The sequence below is a fragment of the Thermobia domestica genome, chromosome 3 (genome assembly GCF_964235325.1).
Source record: "Thermobia domestica chromosome 3, izTheDome1.hap1.1, whole genome shotgun sequence".
NCBI classification, from domain to species: Eukaryota; Metazoa; Arthropoda; class Insecta; order Zygentoma; family Lepismatidae; genus Thermobia; species Thermobia domestica.
Window position 1 is genome coordinate 99,946,651 of NC_137456.1, and position 27,050 is coordinate 99,973,700.

The following is a 27,050-nucleotide window of genomic DNA, read 5'->3' on the forward strand; positions in this document are numbered from 1 at the left end:
TTAGGAAGGATGTTTTTATGTCATTCCGGATCATGACCGCCATCTTGAAATCCGCCATATTGGATCGACTTCAACTTTTCAAACGGAAAGAGAGTCATGTGAGGTATCAAACAACAATGACTTTTCCATCCAATCTCATACACTAGTTAGTTTGTTCACATCTAGAACGGTTTACAACTTACAGTTCTTTGAATGATGAGGAATTTGTTGTTTGTAACAGATAACAGATAACTACAGTGGCAATAAACATAGCTCCAGAGACAGCATTCTTACAGAACAAAATTACGGCAATGCAAGAAATGCAAGTCCTCAGCATTCATAAAGTGGTTTTGACCTCGCGACTTCGTATGTGCGTTTGTGCATTCAACGGAAACTATAAGCAGTAGTGGAAGCACGATGAAGAGAATAGAAATATTGGCTGCCAATGGCATTCCTGGTCGTAGCAGCTACGGTAGAGGGCAGGAGCTTACGTACATCACGTACAATTCTACAGCGTCAAAATTCTTTGTAAGGAGACAAGTGCAGGAAATATTTATTTTCACTGTCAGTTCTACCCGTGAACTCGGAATTGTTTGAGAAATACTTATTTCGTTTATTGTATTGTGTTTGTAATTCTGTGAGGTGCGTGCGTGTGTGTGTTAGGGAGTGTGTGTGCAGGTAACAAATATAGACTGAAAAACGACACACCATGACGTTAAATAAGGCAAACATTTTAATGTACCTTTTGCAGCAGTTGCAGACATTACGGTTCAAGCACAAGCAACAAATATATCAGAACAGGAAAAAGCAATCGCAGATGACATAATTGGATTCCTAGCGGATGAAGAACTGGAATTCGAAATGGAATACACTCTGGATGTTCTAGAGGAGGTACATCATGAGATAAACAATCAAGAAGCTAGTATGGAAGCGGAAGAGGGTAATCATTCAACAGATTCCGAAGATGCCCACCGAACACCAAGTGTCCAAGAAAGTACTTCAGACGCATCACTTCCATCACCAGTTAAACGCAAGAAAGGCGCTTCACTCTCGGTTGAGAAGACGAAACAAATTAGTAACTACATGAAACAACATCCAAACCACAGTAAAAAGACAATATGTAACCGATTTCGCATTAGCGAGTGGACCTACGATCGTGTTGTTAAGAAAAAAAATAAAGGACTATCACGCGAAGACAAAAGTTCCCTTTTACGGGAGGCATTGTACATGCAGTTTATACACGCACGTGAAGTACTTTTGCAAACGGTATCAGACAGTGATCTTCAGCGAATGGCATGCCACGTTGCGCGTGATATTGGGTATGAACAGTTTAAAGCCTCGGAGGCCTGGCTACTGAACTTCAAACGACATTATAAGATCGGGTTACGGAAAGTGACAACCTTTAAAACAAGACTTCATCATGAGCGCCAGTCACACCTAATGCACACTGCTAGAGACTACGTTCACAGTATCAAACAGACGTTGCCTTATTTTGAGTTTAAATATGTCTGTAATGCTGACCAAAGTTGCTTTCAATTTTAAATGCATCGCTCGAGAACTTTAGATATAAAAGGGAAAAGGAAAATTGAGGCCCTTGCAATAAATGTAAATGCTATGACACACTCCTACACAATCATTCCCATAATTAATTTAAAAGTAGAGTTAGTTGGTAAGCTGTTCATTGTTCTCCAGGAAAAGAACGGAATAGTGCCTGTAATATTGCACACTGGATTTAATAGGTTAGTGCAGGAACTTGGCAATATACATGTGACAGCATCAACATCTGGCAAAATGGGATTACATGAACTGCGAAAATGGCATGTGAATTGCTATTGGCCAAATGCAGGTAGCAGGAATTTACTTATGGTGGATAGCTGGGCATCATTTAATAATGAAGAGGTGCGACGTACAACAGCTCCACCTGGGAAATCAGTGGAAGTGCAACAAATTCCAAAAGGTACCACCGGCATAATTCAACCTTTGGATGTATTTTTTTTAGACAATACAAAACATATTGGCGTATCATATGTGATTATGCAATAAAGGACGAACATTTCCGTTCAAAACTGCATGACAGAGATACTATTGTCACTCTGCATTCTTTTGTGTACAATCAATTTCAGTCTCCTCGCTTCACAGGAATGATTCAATATGCATTTTGTAAATCAGGATTTATTGATGATCCGATCGAATGGTTCGAGGTGCCGAAGAAGTACCGGTACGCTTTTAATATTCCCGGCATTAACTTTTGTGACATTTGTGACGCTTCATTTTTTATTAGGTGCTCATGGTGCTCTGCAAAATTCTGTTTTGACCATTTTATGGATGATGAGGACTATCATTTCTCTCATTGCCGTAACTTTGTCCTGTAAGAATGCTATCTCTGGAGCTATGTTCATTGTCACTATAGTATTCTGTTATCTGATACAAACAACGAACTTTCAACATTCAAAGAACTGTAAGTTGTAAACCGTTCTAGATGTGGACAAACTAATTATTGCATGAGATTGGGCAGAAAAAATCATTGTTGTTTGATACCCCACATGACCCTCTTTCCATTTGTTGACTTTGATCCAATATGTCAATAATAATAATTTTCTTCTTTTTCTTATTATTATTTGTTTAAAAAAAGAACGAAATTGAGTTCGAGCTATCTACTTGCAACGCCTCATACCCTTCTACCAGGTCACTCAAACTACAATTTCTTCTCCAAAAATGTCCTAACATTTTAAAATTATTTTACATTAAATTCTTTCAATTCTATTATTTCTAATGCCTCTTACTGGTTTATCGTTTCAATCAGGAAAATATTTCCACTCTATTCATCGTACGTATCTATGACAAACTAAGTGCAATAGCGTCTCTTTAGCATCTTTGTTTTGTGTTCATGTTTTTGCTCCGTACAATGCAATATTAACCCTCCGTGGTCGTACTTATTTTTTGTGACACGGAAATCACACTGTGGTCCAATGGATCCCAGAATCTTTTTTGTCGTATTTAATGTTTTAAATAGTGATGTGAGGTGGAAAATTTTCCGCTATATTTTTCCGGAAAATTTTCCGTTCTAAAAAATATCAGTAATCAAGTAACAATTCCTCAGAAATCATAAAATTGGCTGAATTCATGTACAGAAATGTTAAAAAGTGAAAGATCGTTTAAAAAATCTGAAAAGTTTCATGGCTCAGACAATTTTCAGTACTATGTAGGAACAAGTTAAATAATTTTTCATGAATCGAAATATTTTCTGTTTTACATGGGAAAATTGAAGAACTTTTTATGAGTCAGAAAATTTTCATCACTTTCAAGCAAAAAATTAAAGAACTTTTTGTGAATCGGGAAGTTTTATTGCTTTGTAGAAACAAGTGAAAGGAATTTTCATAGATCGGAAAATTTTCATCACGATGTAGAAACAAGTGGAAAAAACTTTTAATAAGCCGAACGATTTTGGATATTATGTATAGTGATGTTAGGTGGAAAATTTTCCACTATGTTTAACTGGACATTCAGCTGCAAAATTGAGTTTCTGTAGAGGAAAGTTAGTAAGCAACAAATTATAATTTTCCAATTAGCTTCCGTGAACCGGAAAATTTTCTAATATTTCAAGTTTGGAAATAAAATTTTACACAGTGTTTCTCTCTCTCTCTTCATCTGCGAACTCCTTTGTTGCTAAGCGGTTAGCATACGCGCCTTTGGCATGAAAGACCTGGCTTCGATTCCCAGCGGGAGCTCATGTAGTTCGTAATTCACGTTAATCAGTTGGTCCCTTCAATTCCTTTCATTTGTTTCTACAGAGCAATAAAACTTTCCGATTCACAAAAAGTGGTTTTACTTTTTGCTTCAAAATTATGAAAATTTTTCAACTCAAAAAGTTTTTCAATTTTTCCATACAAGACACAAAATATTTCGATTCATGAAAAATTGTTTCACTTGTTCCTACATAGTACTGAAAATTGTCTGACAAGTAGACCTCACCACTTCGCCGTTGCGTTAGTAAAAGGAAACAACTACTGTCTTAATGTAGGGTTGAATATAAGACACTGACAAAAATTTTAGCTGCTAATGAGCACTAGAAATATGAGAAAACGAATTAGAAACATGGATGTGGGAAAGCCATCTACAATATTATTTGATAGTTTCAAGGCCGATTTATTTCGAAATAGGTGGAGGAACAATAGTTATGACTTCAACTATGTAAATCGAGTTAGGAGGGGTGTTTTTATGGCATTCCGGATCATGACCGCCATCTTGAAATCCACCATATTGGATCAAAGTCAACAAATGGAAAGAGGGTCATGTGGGGTATCAAACAACAATGATTTTTTCTACCCAATCTCATGCAATAATTAGTTTGTCCACATCTAGAACGGTTTACAACTTACAGTTCTTTGAATGTTGAAAGTTCGTTGTTTGTATCAGATAACAGAATACTATAGTGACAATGAACATAGCTCCAGAGATAGCATTCTTACAGGACAAAGTTACGGCAATGAGAGAAATGATAGTCCTCATCATCCATAAAATGGTCAAAACAGAATTTTGCAGAGCACCATGAGCACCTAATAAAAAATGAAGCGTCACAAATGTCACAAAAGTTAATGCCGGGAATATTAAAAGCGTACCGGTACTTCTTCGGCACCTCGAACCATTCGATCGGATCATCAATAAATCCTGATTTACAAAATGCATATTGAATCATTCCTGTGAAGCGAGGAGACTGAAATTGATTGTACACAAAAGAATGCAGAGTGACAATAGTATCTCTGTCATGCAGTTTTGAACGGAAATGTTCGTCCTTTATTGCATAATCACATATGATACGCCAATATGTTTTGTATTGTCTAAAAAAAATACATCCAAAGGTTGAATTATGCCGGTGGTACCTTTTGGAATTTGTTGCACTTCCACTGATTTCCCAGGTGGAGCTGTTGTACGTCGCACCTCTTCATTATTAAATGATGCCCAGCTATCCACCATAAGTAAATTCCTGCTACCTGCATTTGGCCAATAGCAATTCACATACCATTCTCGCAGTTCATGTAATCCCATTTTGCCAGATGTTGATGCTGTCACATGTATATTGCCAAGTTCCTGCACTAACCTATTAAATGCAGTCTGCAATATTACAGGCACTATTCCGTTCTTTTCCTGGAGAACAATGAACAGCTTACCAACTAACTCTACTTTTAAATTAATTATGGGAATGATTGTGTAGGAGTGTGTCATAGCATTTACATTTATTGCAAGGGCCTCAATTTTCCTTTTCCCTTTTATATCTAAAGTTCTCGAGCGATGCATTTAAAATTGAAAGCAACTTTGGTCAGCATTACAGACATATTTAAACTCAAAATAAGGCAACGTCTGTTTGATACTGTGAACGTAGTCTCTAGCAGTGTGCATTAGGTGTGACTGGCGCTCATGATGAAGTCTTGTTTTAAAGGTTGTCACTTTCCGTAACCCGATCTTATAATGTCGTTTGAAGTTCAGTAGCCAGGCCTCCGAGGCTTTAAACTGTTCATACCCAATATCACGCGCAACGTGGCATGCCATTCGCTGAAGATCACTGTCTGATACCGTTTGCAAAAGTACTTCACGTGCGTGTATAAACTGCATGTACAATGCCTCCCGTAAAAGGGAACTTTTGTCTTCGCGTGATAGTCCTTTATTTTTTTCTTAACAACACGATCGTAGGTCCACTCGCTAATGCGAAATCGGTTACATATTGTCTTTTTACTGTGGTTTGGATGTTGTTTCATGTAGTTACTAATTTGTTTCGTCTTCTCAACCGAGAGTGAAGCGCCTTTCTTGCGTTTAACTGGTGATGGAAGTGATGCGTCTGAAGTACTTTCTTGGACACTTGGTGTTCGGTGGGCATCTTCGGAATCTGTTGAATGATTACCCTCTTCCGCTTCCATACTAGCTTCTTGATTGTTTATCTCATGATGTACCTCCTCTAGAACATCCAGAGTGTATTCCATTTCGAATTCCAGTTCTTCATCCGCTAGGAATCCAATTATGTCATCTGCGATTGCTTTTTCCTGTTCTGATATATTTGTTGCTTGTGCTTGAACCGTAATGTCTGCAACTGCTGCAAAAGGTACATTAAAATGTTTGCCTTATTTAACGTCATGGTGTGTCGTTTTTCAGTCTATATTTGTTACCTGCACACACACTCCCTAACACACACACGCACGCACCTCACAGAATTACAAACACAATACAATAAACGAAATAAGTATTTCTCAAACAATTCCGAGTTCACGGGTAGAACTGACAGTGAAAATAAATATTTCCTGCACTTGTCTCCTTACAAAGAATTTTGACGCTGTAGAATTGTACGTGATGTACGTAAGCTCCTGCCCTCTACCGTAGCTGCTACGACCAGGAATGCCATTGGCAGCCAATATTTCTATTCTCTTCATCGTGCTTCCACTACTGCTTATAGTTTCCGTTGAATGCACAAACGCACATACGAAGTCGCGAGGTCAAAACCACTTTATGAATGCTGAGGACTTGCATTTCTTGCATTGCCGTAATTTTGTTCTGTAAGAATGCTGTCTCTGGAGCTATGTTTATTGCCACTGTAGTTATCTGTTATCTGTTACAAACAACAAATTCCTCATCATTCAAAGAACTGTAAGTTGTAAACCGTTCTAGATGTGAACGAACTAACTAGTGTATGAGATTGGATGGAAAAGTCATTGTTGTTTGATACCTCACATGACTCTCTTTCCGTTTGAAAAGTTGAAGTCGATCCAATATGGCGGATTTCAAGATGGCGGTCATGATCCGGAATGACATAAAAACATCCTTCCTAACTCGATTTACATAGTTGAAGTTATAACTATTGTTCCTCCACCTATTTCGAACAAATATCGGTCTTGCAACTATCAAATTATATTGTAGATGGCTTTCCCACATTCATGTTTCTATTTCGTTTTCCCATATTTCTAGTGCTCAATAGCAGCTAAAATTTTTGTCAGTGTCTTATATTCAACCCTACACAAGATGACACTGCGAGTGCGAGTTCTACTTGCTAGGAATAGAGTATTCGTATAAACAAACTGTCTAAAATTAAACATTCGAACTGTATAATGTACGCGGATGATTTAAAATTGTTTAAAGAAATAAAAAAATAAGAATGATGAATATATGTTACAATCTGATATTACAATTGGAAGTCTACAATTGGAGTGTTGAAAATATGTTGTATCTAAATTTACAAAAATTTCAATTTATGATAATAACTAAAAAGCGGAGCTATATTGATTGTAAATATTACTTAAATGGTGTTGAATTGGAAAGGAAATATGAGGTTAAAAACTTAGGTGTATATTTTAATAATAGCTTGTTCTTTAAAACTCATATTGATAATATAACGAATGATGCTTATCGAATGTTAGGTTTTATCATAAGAAGTACAAAAAATATCCATGATTTATCAGTTATTGAAATATTATATAATTCAATAGTTCGAAGCAAATTAGATTATGCGTCAATAGTATGGTCACCAAGTTGTAAGTCAAAAAAAAATGAAATTGAAGCAATACAAAAGAAATTATTAAGATACTTATATTTCAAAAAATTTTCTGTTTCATCATATCAGAGAAAAATTTCGTATATGTGGTTATTAAAGGAATTTCACTATGTCAGATTAACAAACAGAGGATTGTAGCCCAGTAAATGTTTCTATATAAAATTATCAATGGATTAATTGATGATAGTACGTTTATGGAAAGAATTTGCTTTAACGTACCCCATGTAAATTAAGAAATAGGAATCTTTTGGTAAATAAAATACCCAAAAACAGTGGGATATAAAAATTCACCATTATTTGCAATGTGTGAAGCATACAACAAATTAGTAAAAATATGTGATTTAGATTTTAGTTGTAAAGCGAAAAATTATTTTAATTTGGTGGAAACTTATGTAAATTTGGAGTATATGTAAACCCCTGTCTGTAAATTGCAGCATATAATAATAGGAGGTAATGGTAGGTCGCGAAACATGAATACTTATGTATGTTGGCATTCTTGTGCGTGTTTGTATTTTTTTATTTTTGTGTTTCTTTCTATTTTTTGTACTTTTTTCTGATTCTAGTGTTTGTTATAAATTGATAACATACATGTAATATTTTATGTAAGACTCCTGTAATTGGGATTCTCCTGTTGGAGTAAGCGGATTTAAATAAATAAATAAATAATAATGGCATGTTTTATAGACTACTATTTTTATAATCGTTTCTGATTTTCCTATCTATCTTTAAAAATTTCTTACTACCTACATGGTTAAAGATTGAGACCGAGTTCGATTCCCGCTGGGACCTAATGTGGTTCCGATTCCATATTAAGGTGTAGATCTACTTTCATCAAGCCTTGGTGCTTAAAGAAATGTAAAAGTTCAAACCAACTCACCACCCTACTCATCCTATAAATGTGACATGTTAACAATAGTAAAGAATTAACTTTACTATAGAAATATGTCTTTGACAAGCTATTTATTAGAGCTCAGTTTGTAGCTCCATACAACTTAGCATTCAGTAGTAGTCTGCAGGAAATATTTGAACTGAATTTACAAAACTGGTGGCAAGCAAAAGCAAACAATTAAGAAAAGTTATTAAAAACCAAGTGCTACTCCATTGTTCTTGATTGACCAAGAAATATTTCTTATGTTCAGCAGATCTCTGTAAGATTGTAATTTGAAAACAAAGGCATCGCTGAAATCTAGAATAATTCTACATTTTCTTGACACTATTATCATGAGCCATGTTCTTTCTCCATTTCATTTCACTTTTGATATTGTGCTATGCAGCTGGTAAAGGTCCCCGATTGGATCTCTCACCCTAGATCGCACAACCGCCAAGACCGCCTATAGTTAACAAGTATAGAAATTGACAGTAAATATGGAAATAAAAGTGCTGCTACAGTAAAGTGCAAACTAGATAATACAACAGTAGTATAGAAGTCCTAGAAGAAGATCGAAAATTCTACAATATTTTAGGTTTAACAGAAAAAAATGTATAAAGATGAGGCACATACAAATTGATAGACCTCATCAAGATGAACAACATAATATGAGTAAATATAAAAGCTCATATGTAGTTTTTGAGGAAATCGAATAATAAAAATTGTAATCCGAAAATTTGATATTGCACGACAACCACGCCATCTATTAAGATGAAACTGATCCTGAAGTGTACTATCAACAATTTCAATATAGCACTAGCAAAAGACATACATGCCATAGTTAATGAAATATAAATTAAAATTTTGAAGAACTCAAAAGAAAACTTTACACTATATTATAGTTCAACAAGTATTAAATTTAAAGCATAATACAAAATTGATAGATCATATTGAACTACACTTCTAGTTAAACTCGCATGCATAGTGTTCGAGAAAAACGACTATTTATGGCAATAAAAATTGTTTCGTTCGTTGTCTGAAATAATTAGGGCAACCATAAACCATAAAAAGTAGTAAAAGCATAATGGCATTTTTCACCTACGGTTGGTACTATATCTGTGATTTTGACCACTTTACATGTCCACATTTGTTAATCTCATAAGCATAATAAAGCATAATTTACAGAAATAAGATATAAAGCATAATACTTAATGATTTTTATTCTAGAAGCGTGTTTGTGTGTGCAATAAAGAAAAATTGTTAATATATTTTGTGTCAAAGAAAAAAATGATCAACAAAGGCTGTTATAAATGCCGCAAACAATAGAAATCAGCTGCCAATTGTCTTTACGCGTAAGAATGAAAAGTTTGAATTCCTCCTCTCTCCGCACCTTCCGTTCAGAAGGATTTTTCGTTTCCTCGTGTTAAAAAGGCAGCCAAACTGGTTGTGCTTATTCCAAGATGCCAAAATCAAGAGTATACGCAATCTCAGAGAATAGGAGAATTCACCTGCGTGCAGTTATCCCCCCCTCATGCTAAATTTAAAATTATTTTTACGTCAATCGTTTGATCATCGTTTGATCAGGTATGATCAACAATTTTTAGGGCGATTCTCAGCGTTACGCACGGGACATTCGTACACAAAAACTGCTTTTTTAAACAAAAATGTATTTTCAAATAAAATAAAAAGTATGTCAAAATTAGGGAAAAAATTATTAGTGCATAGTTAAATATAATGAAACACACAAAACAATTGCAATTTTGAGTTATAAGCCAAAATTAAGCGTTACGCACGGGACTCAGACAAAAAGCTGATTTGACAAACTCAATTTCATTGGACATTCTCTGGGATTTATGGCAGAATTTTCATTTTATATGCCATTACTTATGTTCTACATTCATTCTCCTTACTGTGAATTATATTTTTTAAATTGGAAAATAGAATTTAATTAGCTTTACACTATGTTTTCTTTTTGACTCACCGTTACGCACGGGACGTTACGCACGGGACAGAAAAGTAATCATGCAATTCTTTGGCTGTTCTAAGACTTATTATGCAATATTCTTACTAAAAAGATTGATATTTTAAGATTAACATTTGGACATTAACAAGCACAAAAAATTTGCATCCATAATTTAATTTAAATGCATTAAATTACATTCCAAAGTATCAAAGTCGAACTTTGCTAGGCAACTCGCTTAGTGTTATTACCATGTCTTTAGAGTATTTGTCTGAGTGCTGATTGGTGGCGTTCAAACCACATAATGTTGTACAACTGTTGAGCTGCTCGATCCTCTGTGCTACCTAACAAACATTCATTCGTTTGAACGCAGCCATTGTCAACTGAAATACGGGAAAGTGAATTGAAGGGAAATAGTTGGGTTTTGGTTATTTGGTATGATTCTTTGTTACTTCACAGTGAAGATTTGCGTGAGTTTTTTTTTTTTTTTAAGTAAGTAATATGGATTCACCAGCAAATAACTCTGTTCCAAGTAATATTGTCAGTGGTGAACTGAATCGATCAACAAAAGCAATGAGCGACGCTGAAAGGGCTAGAAAATTAAGACTTAAACATAAGAACAAGGTGAGACTGAAAAATAAAGTGAGAATGTACCATTATAGACAAGTTATAAGATTAACTCTTTTCCTCTCACATTCCTTTTGCGAAACTCATTCCGCATTATTTCCTTGTTAGCCCTTTAGAACAGGAAATCACTCTAAAATGTGAAGAACAAGGTAATTTAAGTCAGATTGTTTCAAGGAAAACGAAAAGAGATCCAGTGTACAGAATGTTATATTCATCAAATGATGACAGCGACATTAATTCAGAATACAACTTTGAAGACGATGTTCATAATGATATTCCAACCCACCAACTGTCGAGCTCAGAATGGACAATATTAGAGCAGGTGGATTTCTCCTAGTGAAATTTGATTGTGGTTCTTCCAGAAATAGGATTAAATATCGGTATGTATGTGTGTCTGAAAGTGATGTAGAAGATGGGGACATTAGAGTAACAAATCTGAAATGCAAGGATAACAGTTGTACAAATTTTTGTTTCGATGAAAAGAACAGATCTTATGTATCATTTGATCAAGTTTCAAATACACTTCAAGCACCTAATTTTCTGATAAAGGGTGAAAGAATATAGTAAAACGTTGCGAATCCATTTGCCCCCTACAAGACTGTCAAACCAACTTAGATACCTACCTTTCTAATGAAAAGAAAAATGTGCGATTTATCATGAAAATTTATTTTTAAGCCTCGTGGTAAATGTTTCTATGTAATGTTAACTTAACGTAAACGATTTTGGTAGTTATGTTTAGTTATGTTTGATTTAGTTTCTCTTAGCAAATTCATGTTTTTTTGACTTAATATAAAAGTTTATTTTTCATTGTTTAATCTCAATAACAAGAAACACGTATTGAAATCTTAATAACTTTATTTTATTCACTTCCTTGGATAAATCTGTAAATGTCCCGTGCGTCACGTTACGCACGGGACAACATTTCTATACCTCATGAAATACATAAGGAGGATAATAAACAAACTTAATAAGTACCATTAACAGGCTACTAATAATTCTACTTTGGAGCAAAAGTTTCAATACTTTATCTTGTACAATTACAAAGAAAACACGAAAAATACATGTTTTCCGTTACGCACGGGACAGCAAAACATGACATGAGAAAACTGCGAATTTTGCCTACCAGAACAAAACATTAATTAAAACAAAATTGTCAAATTTTTGCCAAAGGTCCCCTTTATATTTTTTGCTATTGTTCATATAATTACAGATTTAGAATTTAGTTTGAAAATTATTTGAAAATTGGGATATGCGAAAAGCATTGAGCATGGTGTAGAACATGTAAAGTTTATGTGGTCAAAATCTAGTAAATATATTTTACAAAAAGATTTTAAATGTCTCAGCATATAGTTACACTATTTCTTAATAGAAAAACATAAACATCATAGTTTCAAATTAATTTTGAAAATTTACTGACAATGGACCACTTGCCAGAGAATCGCCCTTTAACGTTTGATCAGCTTTACTAACATAAATATAAGCGATATTTAGCAGGGGGGCTAACTACAGGCTAGCCCCCCCTTCACGTCAGATTCGAAATTTTTTTTATGTCAATCGTTTGATCATTGTTTGATCAGGTTTGATCAACAATTTTCAACGTTTGATCAACTTTAGTAACAGAGACATAAGGGTTCCAAATGGGGGGCCAGCCCCCCCTTCACCTCCGATTCGACTTTTTCTTATGTCAATCGTTTGATCATCGTTTGATCAGGTATGATCAACAATTTTTAACGTTTGGTCAGCTTTACTAACATAAATATAAGCGATATTTAGTAGGGGGGCTAACTACACGCTAGCCCCCCCTTCACGTCAGATTCGAAATTTTTTTATGTCAATCGTTTGATCATTGTTTGATCAGGTTTGATCAACAATTTTCAACGTTTGATCAACTTTAGTAACAGAGATATAAGGGTTCCAAAATGGGGGGCCAGCCCCCCTTTCACCTCCGATTCGACTTTTTCTTATGTCAATCGTTTGATCATCGTTTGATCAGGTATGATCAACAATTTTTAACGTTTGATTAGCTTTACTAACATAAATATAAACGATATTTAGTAGGGGGGCTAACTACACGCTAGCCCCCCCTTCACGTCAGATTCAACATTTTTTGATGTCAATCGTTTGATCAACGTTCGATCAGGTTTGATCAACAATTTTCAACGTTTGATCAACTTTAGTAACACAGATATAAGGGTTCCAAAATGGGGGCTAGCCCCCCCTTCACCTCCGATTCGACTTTTTCTTATGTCAATCGTTTGATCATCGTTTGATCAGGTATGATCAACAATTTTTAACGTTTGATCAGCTTTACTAACATAAATATAAGCGATATTTAGTAGGGGGGGCTAAGTACACGCTAGCCCCCCCTTCACGTCAGATTCGAAATTTTTTGATGTCAATCGTTTGATCATCGTTTGATCAGGTTTGATCAACAATTTTCAACGTTTGATCAACTTTAGTAACAGAGATATAAGGGTTCCAAAATGGGGGGCCAGACCTCCTTCACCTCCGATTCGATCTTTTGTTATGTCAATCGTTTGATCAGGTATAATCAACAATTTTTAACGTTTGATCAGCGTTACTATCATAAATATAAAATATTTTAGTAGGGAGGGGGCTAACTAAACACTGCCTCCCCTTCACTTCCGATTCGAAATTTTTCGATGGCAATTGTTTGATCATCGTTTGATCAGGTATGATCAACAATTTTTAACGCTTCATCATCGTTACTAATATAAATATAAGCTATATTTAGTACGTGGGGCTAAGTACACGCTAGCCCCACTTCATGTCCGAATTGAAATTTTTTGATGCCAATCCACGATCATCGTTTGATCAAATTTGATTAATAATTTTCAAAGTTTGACGAATTTTACTAACAGAGAAAGAAGGGTTTAAAAAATGGGGCGCCAGCCCCTTCCCTTACACCTCTGATTTGGTGTTTTCTTATATCAGTTGTTTTATCTACGTTTATTCAGGTTTGAACAATTGCGAACGTTTGATTAACTTTATTACAGAGACTTGTAACACTGCTAGAAATAAACAACTATTAAGTGTATTTGAGTGTATTTTAAGTGTCTTTTCAAACAATGAAACAAGAATGTGTAATAGAAAGGGAACAATTACATAAATACCCTTTGGCTGAAATGCTGGGCTTCGCATGCTAAGAATAATATTTATGCAAAATCATTAAAAGTAAAGAAATGCGTGACGTATATAATCGAATTAAATATATAAACACTATTGAACGTTTAATAAAGGTTCGTCAACTTGGAGTCCGGAATCGGAAAATCACATATTAAACATGTTCATAATTTTGTACACATTTTGTACATCGTTTAAAAAACATTTGTACACCCATGTGTTTCCAGAAATTTGCGATCAAAATTTCGCACTCCAACTTGACGTAGCCCTGTGGTGACCAAACGATTAGTGATTTGTGCTTGTGTCCATTGAGACTTTTTCTCAGGATGATAATATCTACAACATATCACGGTTTCTGTCATTTTGACCGAAATCCAGAACATCACTATCTTCGGCTTGGCTGCTTTCAAAAAAGTGTCCTCGTAGTGGTCAAACGGTCAGTGATTAGTGGTTGTGTCCATTAAAACCTTTTTCAGGATCACAATATCTACAACATAACACAGTTTCAGTCATTTTCACCGAAATCCACAAGATCACTCTTTTCGGTTGCTTTCAAAACAGTGGTCTCGTAGCAGCCAAATGGTCAGTGAGTGGTAGTTGTGCCCGTGAAGACCTTTCCTCAGGGTCATAATATCTACAACATATCACGGTTACAAGCAATTCCACCTAAATTCAGAATACCTCCTTTTTCCAAAAAGGCGACCCTGTAGTAACCAGTCAGTTATTGGTGGTTGTGCTTCTTTGCTTGTTCAGACGTTTTCTCAGGATCACAACATCTAGAACATATCACAGTTTCAGTCATTTTAATCGAAATCCACAATATCGCTATCTTAGGCTGCTTTCAAAAATTGGCCCTGAGTGGCCAAACGATCAATGATTAGTGGTTATGCCCATTAAGATTTTTCTCAGGATCACAATATCTACAATACATCACGGCTTTAGTCACTTTACCAAAATTCATAATGTGGTTATATTCGGCTGTTTTCAAAAAAGTGACCCTGTAGTGGCCAAACGGTCAGTGATTTGTGGTTGTGCCAATTGAGACGTTCTCTTAGAAACATAACAACTAGAACATATCACGGTTTCAAGCAATTCCACGGAAATCCAATTTCCTAAGGGTTGTGTCCTTTGTCATTTCGAAGGGGGCCATTGCCCTCTACAAATCTATTCTTGCAAAAACGACAAAACACGTATTTCCTATATTTAAGTCATCTTTCCATCGGCAGAGTTTCATTTCTTTAATGTGGCCCTTTCAACCAAGGAGGCCCTTTTTGAAAAGGGGCCCTTTGGCCTCCTTAACTTATTTCTCGAAAGAAACAAAAAAAAGTGTATATTTATTTTCGGTCTAGTATGTGCCAAGTTTGAAGAAAATCCCATGGCGAGAAAACCTTGTGAAGCTATCTGCTTTACACTCTCACTTTTTGGACTTGACGGGTTTTTGCCCCGAAGTCTTCAATTTACTGCGATTCATATTTGACAGTTTGAAGTCAAATGTTTTAACAAGGTACTTCAAATACTACCATCAAATAACGGCAATAAACTAATTAGTAACGATATTACATATTTTTATATGTAACTAGTGTTTTTTAATTTTTTTATCAGATGGAAAATTTAGTAGAAAATAACGTTTTTTTTTCAGTTTTTCAGTTCGGATTTCATTCGCTCTTTTTAATGCTACTTGATGTGTAACAGGATATATAGCTGTTAATAAAATAATTATGTTTTTTAGTGACGAATAATAAATAAATATTTTTGTCAGGAAATCTTAAAGAAATTAAGTGCAATTCCAAAGATCAGTCTTATGTATAAAGGTAGCCAAGAATGTTCTGTCCCTTTTTGTGGAGGTATGTGATCCATTGGCCCTCACACCGTGAGTTGAATGCGAATGGATATAAGGCGAAGGTCAGTTGTTGGTGTGGGTATATCCAACGTCCTAACTGGTTCTGATAGTTCAGTTATTCCGTGAACTTGCGTAAGGACAGAGTGAATATGGGACCTCCACAGAATCATAACGGCGTGTGTGCTGTACGAGTTCAAACTGGGGTCAAATGACGCTGCAGTGAAGTAGAAGATATGCCAGGCCTTTTCTGAGGGTGTCGTGACTACGCGGATAGTGCAGTGGTAGTTTAACAAGTTTAAGGACGGTGACGAAACACTCGAAGACGCCATCACATGCCGGAAGACCAACACATGTACACAATGAAGATCTGCAAGCAGCAATTTAGGCTAACAGTGCCAGACGTATAAGGAACTGGGACTACAATTCAATGTGAGTGAAGAAATCATTCGGCAGCACCTCCATCAACTGTGGAAACACTACAAGTTGGGTCGATGAATCCCACATGATTGAACTCCGGGCCAGAAGGCAACGCGAACCGACACCTGTGTTTCTTTGTCGTCTCGTCTGAGGAAGGAACCATTTCTGGACAGGGTGTTGACATGTGATGATAAGTGGGACCTGTACGAAGCTCCACGGTGCCGCCATCATTGGTTAGCATCCATGACCCTGTTCCAAAACAGTCGAAACCAGCACTGCACCAGAAGAAAGTTCTCTTGTGTGTTGGGTGGAGTGCTCGCTGCATCGTGCATCTTAAACTGCTACCAGTTGGTCATAGCATCAATGCAACTGTGTACTGTCAGCAGTTGAGCCGTGTCCAAGGAAAACTCAAAGATGTGGAGCCAGCAGTTCTGAATCGCAAACGGGTCCTCCTGTTACAGGATAACGCTAAGCCCCACGTGATAAGGATGACCCGGCACACCATTCTACGCCTTGAATGGGAAACACTATTGCATAGGCTATACTCCCCGGACATTGCACCGTACGATTATCACCTGTTCCATCCCTTGGACAGTCACCTTAGAGGATGCCAGTTCAAATCCCTAGTAGAGATACAAAATTCACTTGATATCTTCTTCGCTTCACGCTCCACGAAGTTCTACCGCCACGGAATCCATGGTCTCCCAGAACGTTGGCAGAAGATCGTCGATGCTGATGAGGAATACCATTAATTTTCCAGGTAGTCTTAGCCAGAGGTAATACATCGATGTTCGAAGGTGGTGGGTGAAAAAGCGATATAACTTTCTTGGTAACCTTTATAGATAGGTTGTGTGTCCAAGGGCTTAAATTGAAATAGTTATACACAAAGGTATAATGTTTGGTCCGGTTCAGTAGTTCTTGATGAAACATAATAAAAACTACCTGGAACATAATTTATGGAGAAAAAGCAATAATAATAATAATAATAATAATAATAATAATAATAATAATAATAATAATAATAATAATAATAATAATAATAATAATAATAATAATAATAATAATAAAGCTAAATAACAGTGTTTTTACTTTTCCGGAAGGAAACAAACCTGGCCCCTCTTCAAAACCGAAGGTCCCCTCCTACTTAAACCTGCTGTCTACACCCCTGATCTCTTCAAAAAAGTAACCTTACTTTTGCCTTCAAAAAATGTTAATTATATATACAGGTATTTTAAAAATAGCTTACACGGGAACCTGCGGCTGCTTTGTACGTCATGGCGGTCACTGGTGTCCTTATCAAAGAAAATGCCGTCAGACGAACACCGTTACAAATAAATAACAATTAAATATATTTTAGTTCTTTCCAAGCAAGCTCAACAATGTTCTAGGTAGAGAAGAAAGTAAAATGGATAGCGGTGGCGGCTCGTAAGTGAAAGATATGATGGTTTGCACTTGCCACACTTAACATAGTGTATAAATTATAATACACTATATACCTATATATATATTGGTAGAAGTACTCGGTTTAGCACGAGAAGAATAATGTTTATGTAAAATCTTTAAAAGTACAAAATGCATAAAAATATATAACTCTGAATAACGCCTTCGGCATTGCTTTTGTATTACAGTAGTGCAACCTGATATAAATTACATACATCAATATGAAAAGTTAAGTTTTGAAATAAAATAGCAAAGATAATAACATGCATTTTTGTATATAATTTCCAATGTTTGTAGAAACTTCCAAACATAATTATTAACAGATACAAAGAAAGGTGTAAGTTTCGTCTAGGTGAAGGCACCGAAGGGGGGGGGGCAAGCGACGCCGAAATATTTGTCGCCTAAGGTCTCGAAATGTCTACGTCCTTGGGCACACAAGTACCTAAACGTTTAAAGTTTGTTAGCAGTCCACACAAGGAAATTATACAGAAATAAGTAAGAAGTAAGCAAGAGTAGATGTACAGTCAGAAACAATATTAAGTATAGGTTGGACCTATTGTTTCTTATACCTCCACCTTTACTTATTGTTTCCGACTGTACACGAAAGATCACAATCAGGCCCGTATCCAGGGGGTCTAGGAGGGCCGAGACCCCCTAAATTTTTGCGGGCCCCCTCTAAAATTTTCACGGTAGGCTTGCAAATGAACTATAATATAGTAATGAACTATAATATGGTTGGATCGGGTCCCCCCTAACTTCAGCCGCCCCCCCCCCTACATTTTTGGGCTGGCTACCGGCCTGATCACAATACGGTATTTACCGTAAATTGATGCATGAAGATGCTTCAGCTATTACTTGATATTGCTGATTCAGGAGTTTCTTCACTACTCCATGGTCCAAGAGAATTAAAAAAAAAAAAAACTCTTTTCATGTTAGTTTTGCATACCTATCTTGACTCCCTTTGTCTCATTATTGTGAAACAACGCGCTATTTGAATCACTTGAAACGAAAAGAAGAGAATGTATACTCTCCAACTTTCTGCACTCATTTTTCTTCAGGGAAGAGACTTTTATTGGTCTATCCTCTTAGCATACAGAATTCCGAATTACTTTAATTTTCTGCATAGGTAGATACACTGGCGAAACTCCGGGGGGATGAGTCCCCTCCAATCTTGGAACTGAGAGGGACTGTCCCCCAATAATTCGATTTGAAATGTGTTTTGGGGGAGAATATGATTATTTGTGTCCGATTACCACAAAGGAAAGTGAGAAGAAATTTACGTCCTCTCAGAATAGCCTCAAATCTGCCCCTGCAGGTCTCCCAATGTTGAAGACAATTTGGGATGTGCACGAGACGAGTCGAGACAGGAATTTCCTGACAAAATTCGAGTAAAGAGGGCTCTTCCAATAGAAAAAAATACGTTTTTCGAGTCGAGACATCACTTTGACACAGTGCCGGTCTGGCTAGGTCGGCTACTCGGCGATCGCCGAGGGCCCAAAGGGCCCGAGAGCCTTTGGGAGGGCCCGGACGCATAGGAAAATAAATATTTAAAACTTAAAAAAATAACTTAATTATCAGATGTTTAGAATACAAAAACTTCTGAAAGAATTAACTACTGATAATTTTAAAACACAACAACATAGTTTAATGTAATGCTTGAAAACCATTTAAAAATCAGCCAGTACTAGATTTACACATAACAAGATATAGCTTAAGGCGCCACTCTTGTAGGGGCCCCCAAAATATTAAAAAGGTAAGTTGGATATAATGACATTTTCTCCTATCTAACTTTAATTTTCAGTTCACAGTTCATACGGTATCTTCTCTAATAACATTACCTATATACAGTACCGAAAACTATTTATCTGTTATACTATTTCCCTTCGGACTTCATATTTGCCGCACTTTCCTTTGTGACAGTTTTCATAGATTTATTGTTCCTTTCTTTTCGTATTTTTCACAGGTTTTCCTAAAATTCTCTAACATTAACATTGTATTAATTCCCGACAAAAGCGAGTGAAATAGTTTACTAAACATTCTTTTTATACAGCGTCTTATAGATATTACACTTTTTATTGGTAGACAAGGGCTTGCTTACAGGGGCAATGAAGAAGCGTCATTCTCTCTCGGAAACGAGGGAAATCATGGCAATTTTCTCGAATTAGCCTTACTTATTGTGGAATACGATGTCATATTGCGAACCCATGTAAATCAGTGTATTGAGAATAGTAAGAAAAAAAGAGCTGTTGACTTGAAAAGAAAAAAAGAAGGGAAAAAGAGATTGACACAAGTTGAAAGAGGATCTCTAATTACTTTCCCGTCTAAAGCTTTCATAAATAAGATGATAAGAGTTATAGAATCCTTGGGGCAAAATATGATTATTAAGGATTTAAAAGACAGCATAGTATATAGTGTCATGATAGATACTACTCAAAATATAACAGTGATGGACCAAGTAGCCGTTTGTGTTCGTTATGTTTTACATGGTAAAATCTGTGAAAGAATTCTTGATTTAACTATAGTAGAAGATACCTCTGGCGAAGCACTATTTGAACAATTACGATCATCACTTGAAAAGTTAAATATACCTTTTTCAAATATGGTTGCATGCTCTTTTGATGGAGCCAGTAATATGAAAAGGTGCTACAATGGTCTTCAAGCACATTTGAAGAAGGTAAACCCAGAAATCATATGCACTCATTGCAAGGGACACGTTCTCAATTTAGTTATAGCAGATTCTACTGTAAAGTGCCTCCAAGCAGAACATTTATTCAGGCTTGTGGAAGAATCCGCTTGCTTTTTAAGCAATTCATACAAGAGAATGATCGTGTGGGAGAAATTTACAAAGAAACATTATTCTGGGTGGGCAAAGCTACATCGATTAAAAAAAAAAAGTGCTACTAGGTAGTGGAGCAAACACAAAGCTCTGTCATCCATAATAGATTTACATTATGATAATGTTGAATCTTCTAAATTCGTTACATTTTTGCCAGTATTGTTAGATAAGTATGTCAACAGGCAATTTCGATTGCAAAACAAAATTTACAGTGCATTCCCTTCTAGGACAGTGGAGCAAATTCGAAAATTTGTTTCTAGCTGTAGTCATGCTAGACATATTTTCAGTTACTTCTCCTGTGTCCATCTTTCTCCAAAGCAAGTCTTTAGACTATGCAAAGGCCTGGCAGTCCGTAGATGCATTATTAGACGAAATTAGAAGAAAAAGAAGTGAAAACCATTTTAAAAGATTGCATGACAAATGTAAATCCCTGGTTAAAGACATCAAAACTTATTTTAGGAATGAGAAAAATTAATATAAAAGGTGATTTTCCAGAAAAAAGAATTCCCAAGGTGAAGAAAATGCCTTATGAACAAGTTTCTGACGAGGCTAGAAATTTGTCACATGTCACATGACCAGAAATACAAAACACTATACTTTAACATTCTCGATTGAGCGAGTACGAATATAGTATAGAAGTATAGAAGAACGATTTGTACCCAACAAGACTCTACTGCTTCATTGTTCCTGGTCAAACCCAAGAAGGTACGAGGATATAGTTATAATGGAGGCAGATTTTCCAGATGATTGCTTGCAAACTGTTTCTCAATTAGCAAACGTGAATATGAGTTGTTAGAACTGAAACAGTTTGCAAGCCAGTATCGTAATTCGAGTGTAGATTTGAGTGACAAGTCTGAAGAACCAGAAGAGAAAGAAGTGTGTAAATTTGTGAGAATTACAAGTAATGATGGTGATGGTGATTCAGATGAAAGTGTGACATCTGAAGAAGAATCTGAAGATAAAAGGAAAAAAGTCTGAAACTCAATGTGGTACTAAAAGGAAATGTTTCAGATGTCTCTCATGTGCATTTCCCATTCTCTATGAACTATCGTCACAGTCTGGATTATTTAGTAATTTATATACTGTGTTTAAATATATAATGACCATTCCATCCACTCAGGTGACTTGTGAACGAGTTCTTCGAAATTGAAAATTGTAAAAAACAGACTCAGATATTCTTTAAGCGAGAACTTACTATCTCCGTTAATGTTGATGAATGTTGAGAGAGACTTGTTTATAAATTTGTACAAAAATAGTCATTGATGAAATTGCAGTGACAAGCGAAGTTTTGAAAAGAAAATTAATGTATTGATATGTTCCTGATACTTTGTAATTCCTGTGTGTGTCTGAGTCATTTTCAATTTTACAATTATATGCTTTATGATATTGTAATCATTTATTAATAAATCTAGAATAAGCTTTACTTTGTTAGTGCATACCAATATTTTCGCCTTTTTACAGTTATATGGCCATATAAATGTTGTAATACATGTTAAATATTTGCCATTAGTTCTCATAGAATAAAAAAAAATGTTCATTACTATATGGGTTTCGCATAATTTTGCCATATCAAAACATTTCTCTTTATTTCACTCATAGCCTCATTACATCATATAGTATGATGCTGAACTGACGCCGAAACGTATATCATGATTTATATCTACGTTATATTGCTTATATGTTTTACCTTGTCATTTATTGTAACATAGATAGATTTAAAATACTTCAGAAACTTTTTTTTTTTAAAATAAACAAACCTTTAATCATTGTTGTAAGTACCGAAGATATGCTGTGAAAAGTTACTCGATCAGGGGGCCCACAACCACCTTTAGCCGAGGGCCCATGATTGCTCCAGACCGGCACTGCTTTGACAGAACATTTTCGAGACGAGGCAGCCACATATCTTGTCTCGTGCGCATTCCTAAAGAAAATTCTAGTTTTCTGATACTCCATAGCATAGTTTTTCAACTTCATAAATATTTTAAACATCTTTAAAAAATTGCATAAATTATCCGACCCTCCCCCTCCCCTATGTTGAATACAGATTTGCGTCGCTGGGTAGATAACCGAATGTTTCCCCTGGTAGGTGGCAATTTATCATTGTTTCTCTCTCAAACTTATCTCACTTTCATAGCTCTGTTAGTAAAGTTGATCAAACGTTAAAAATTGTTGGTCATACCTGACCAAACGAAGATTAAACGATTGACATTAGAAAATATCGAATCGGAGGTGTAGGGGAGCTGGCACCCCATTTTGTAACCCTTATATATGTTACTAAAGTTTATCACACGTTGAGAACTGTGGATTAAACGATGATCAAATGATTGACATAAGAAAAAGTCGAATCGGAGGTGAAGGGGGGGGCTGGCCCCGCATTTTGGAACCCTTATATCCCTGTTACTAAAGTTGATCAAACGTTGAAAATTGTTGATCAAACCTGATCAAACGTTGATCAAACGATTGACATCAAAAAATTTCGAATCTGACGTGAAGGGGGGCTAGCGTGTAGTTAGCCCCCCTACTAAATATCGCTTATATTTATGTTAGTAAAGCTGATCAAACGTTAAAAATTGTTGATCATACCTGATCAAACGATGATCAAACGATTGACATAAGAGAAAGTCGAATCGGATGTAAAGAGGGGATGGCCCCCCAGTTTGGAACCCTTATATCTCTGTTACTAAAGTTGATCAAACGTTGAAAATTGTTAACCAAACCTGATCAAACGATGATCAAACGATTGACATCAAAAAATTTTGAATCTGACGAGAAGGGGGGCTAGCGTGTAGTTAGCCCCCCTACTAAATATCGCTTATATTTATGTTAGTAAAGCTGATCAAACGTTAAAAATTGTTGATCATACCTGATCAAACGATGATCAAACGATTGACATAAGAAAAAGTCGAATCGGAGGTGAAGGGGGGGCTGGCCCCCCATTTTGGAACCCTTATATCTCTGTTACTAAAGTTGATCAAACGTTGAAAATTGTTGATCAAACCTGATCAAACAATGTTCAAACGATTGACATCAAAAAATTTCGAATCTGACGTGAAGGGGGGGCTAACGTGTAGGTAGCCCCCCCTACTAAATATCGCTTATATTTTTGTTAGGAAAGCTGATCAAGCGCTAAAAATTGTTGATCATACCTGATCAAACGATGATCAAACGATTGACATAAAAATAAATTTATCATGAGGGGGGGCTAACTGCACGCAGGTGAGAATTCTCAACTGACCATTTTAATGTAGAAAGCGATAATCTATTTTGTACTCTTTGTTCTGAATTCATTAAATATGAGAAGTCTACTATGCATGTACATTTCTTCTTCGAAACGCCGCTTAGAGAAAACTGCAGAAAATGAGGTAGTATGTTGTATTGATGTAATTTTTAGTGGGAAAATTGAAGAGTATTATATACATTTTTACTGCTTATGTAATGAAAACGAGTAAAATAAAACAAGTACAGTAATAGAAATACAACGACAAGTACAAGTACAAGTACAGTATGTAATAGAAATGCGAAAAAATTAAGTATAATTCAAAGAACAGCATATTAAGGCATAATTTAGGAATAAGCATAATAAAGCATAGTGCAAGGAAAAATAAAGCATAATATACATCTATATAAAGCATAAAGTTAGTTGCCCTGACAATAATTGTCAGTTTCTATTCTGCTCTAAAAAATTGTATCTACTGTCATTTGTTTCATCTAACGGCGAAACACATCTCTTAGTAGTCACACACTACTCCTAACACACATGCGAATTGAAGGGTCCAGGGGAAGAAACTGATAAGTCCAAAAATCGATATTTTTTGTTTTTGATACAGTGTTGTTCTATGAAAACGGATGTGACTACGTGGGTTTCTTTAACGTACAATAAAACGTGGGTTTCTTTAGTTGTTGTGGTCAGTGGTAATGATCAACAAAACATGGATGATGTCCTGAGTGAAGAATAATTTGCTCCACCTTCAACATCTAAGAAAAAACCTTCATATGGAAGAAATCGAGATGTAATGCAAAACTCAAACGACAGAACCATGAGACCGGCCTAGAGTGCACCTGCAAACGACGTTTTGAGAAGGTTAATGATGTAGGAAAACAACAAAACATTAGAGGAATGAACGAAATGTTGTCAAATGATGAAATTAACATATACCTGTCAGGCCTAATTGTAATAGTAACTGTGAAAAGGCGTAGGCTTAGGAAAAACAAGAGTGAAGCGTCTTATTGTGATGCATCATATTCATACCGACTGCGGGTGGTACAAGAAGGATAGACAGAGGAGGTCACTGTTTGTAAAGCTGCATTCGCTTCACCTCATGGTATTGGTCGCGGGAAAGTTAATGATCTTACGAAACATTTGTAAAATACTGGTAATCCTCGGCCTATGATGGCAAGTTTTAACGTATTACACGTTACAGAATAACTAACGTAACCTACCCTAACGCAAACTAGCCTACAAATGTTTAACTTAGCTTATAAACAATGCTCTCAATCAGGTCGATTCCGATTCGAGCCGGGTCACTGGTTGGGGCAGCTCGGGTCATGAGTAGATTCAGCTAGGGTCGTGTTACGGGTCGGTCGAGTCAGCTCGGGTCAGGTTAGGACAAACATTTTTGTTTTGGGTCGGTTCAAGTTGACCCAAAATCCGACCGTAAACTTACCCGAAACAAAAATGTTCGAACCAACCTGACACGTGACCCGATCCGAGCTGACTCGACTGACCAGTAACACGACCCTAGCTGACTATCCATCACCCGAGCTGACCAACCAGTGACTTGAAAAGAGCTGACCCGATTCGGATCAGAATCGACCCGATTGACAGCACTACTTCTATATACTGTCTCTAACCTATCTTGTTTTCACCTCAACTAATTTTAAAAGCATAACTCATCTAGGCCTATCATTTTTAGGGTTTCTGGTGATATCTCAAGAAAAATATGCAGATTTGCAGTCACTGAAAAACTATTGCTCTTTAAAGGCAGTGGAGTACTACACAAACCTTCCAAAGCCACAGTAAATGAAGAAAACCACCATTGAAAAGACTTCATAATATGAACAAGTATTACAAAGATGTTTTTATTATATTTCTTACAGCAATCTTGTGAATAAAATAATCATTAGTATCAAGACAATACTGATTGTTTGGAAAAAACTCTGATAAGTCCGATGAGCGAAGCATAGTACTTTTTTATTGTTAAAAAAGTATTACTACTATATTATTTTTCATACTTTATAATATCCAATCACAATAAGATATAACTAAAATGAATGTTAACAACAATAAGCATTGCATTGTAATGACATTTTGAAAAATATATAACTTCAAACTTTAAATTTGTTGTACTGTAAAATTTGCAAAATGTGACTCATCATATTGTTCCCCTGGACCCTTCAATTGTAATTTTAAGTAAGAAGTTCGGCGGGAGCTCATGTGGTTCGAATTCCACCTTAATCAGTAGATCCACATCTCATATAGCCTCGCTACTGAAAAGGATGTTATACTCAAAATCAACTGAACGGTTTAACAACGGCTTATATCTAGGAATATGGCCATGATTTGGATGTAAATCTCTTACTTTTTTTGGCGTTTCAGAATGCCAAATACAAAATGTGAGTACTTAATAGAGCTACTTTTCGAAATATGTTGCTTTAAGATGGAATTAAATTGTTCTTTCGTTGTTACAATAGAATAATTTATGTTTTCCTTCGTATTACGCGGTATGTAGTATGTAAATGTTTAAAGAAGGTGTTTTTACGAGTCTTATACTTTGGGTAATAAATGTCTTAGAATATTGTACGATAAGTTCATATTATATTGCAACTATCAACTGAAAGCATACTCACATTAATATTCGGACACAATAGATAATACACATAATTTGCTTGCTGCATATGAGGAAAATCATAAATGTGAAACCGATAGAAAACCAGTAAAAAGGCAATGGTTTAGTCGAGAAAACAATGCTATCAGTTAATTAAATTATGCACTCAAAGTCCACTTTATGAGCATGCTATTGCAATATACCGTATTCTGAATGTCACTTTAATATTCGGACAGTCGTTTTGACGTTTGTTTATCAATGGCAAGCGCCGATAGAGAAAGAGTTACAGTTGCAGTTTACGTTGTTCCGAGACAGGACGTGTATAACTGTTTAGTTTACTAGTGGTTAGTGTGACCGAGGAAAAGCATAGAAAGAAGATGGGGTGGAAGGAGCCAAACACAACATTTGAGCAACGTCATTTAGTAGCTTTTCATCATGCGAAAGGCCTATCTTATAGGAAAATTGCAAATCTGTTCAAAGCGAGTATTTGCAAAAGCACGGTTTATGACATTGTACAGATATTTAATAAAGAGGATCGAATCGAACCAGTGTCTCAAAAAGGTCGACATATTAAACTGAA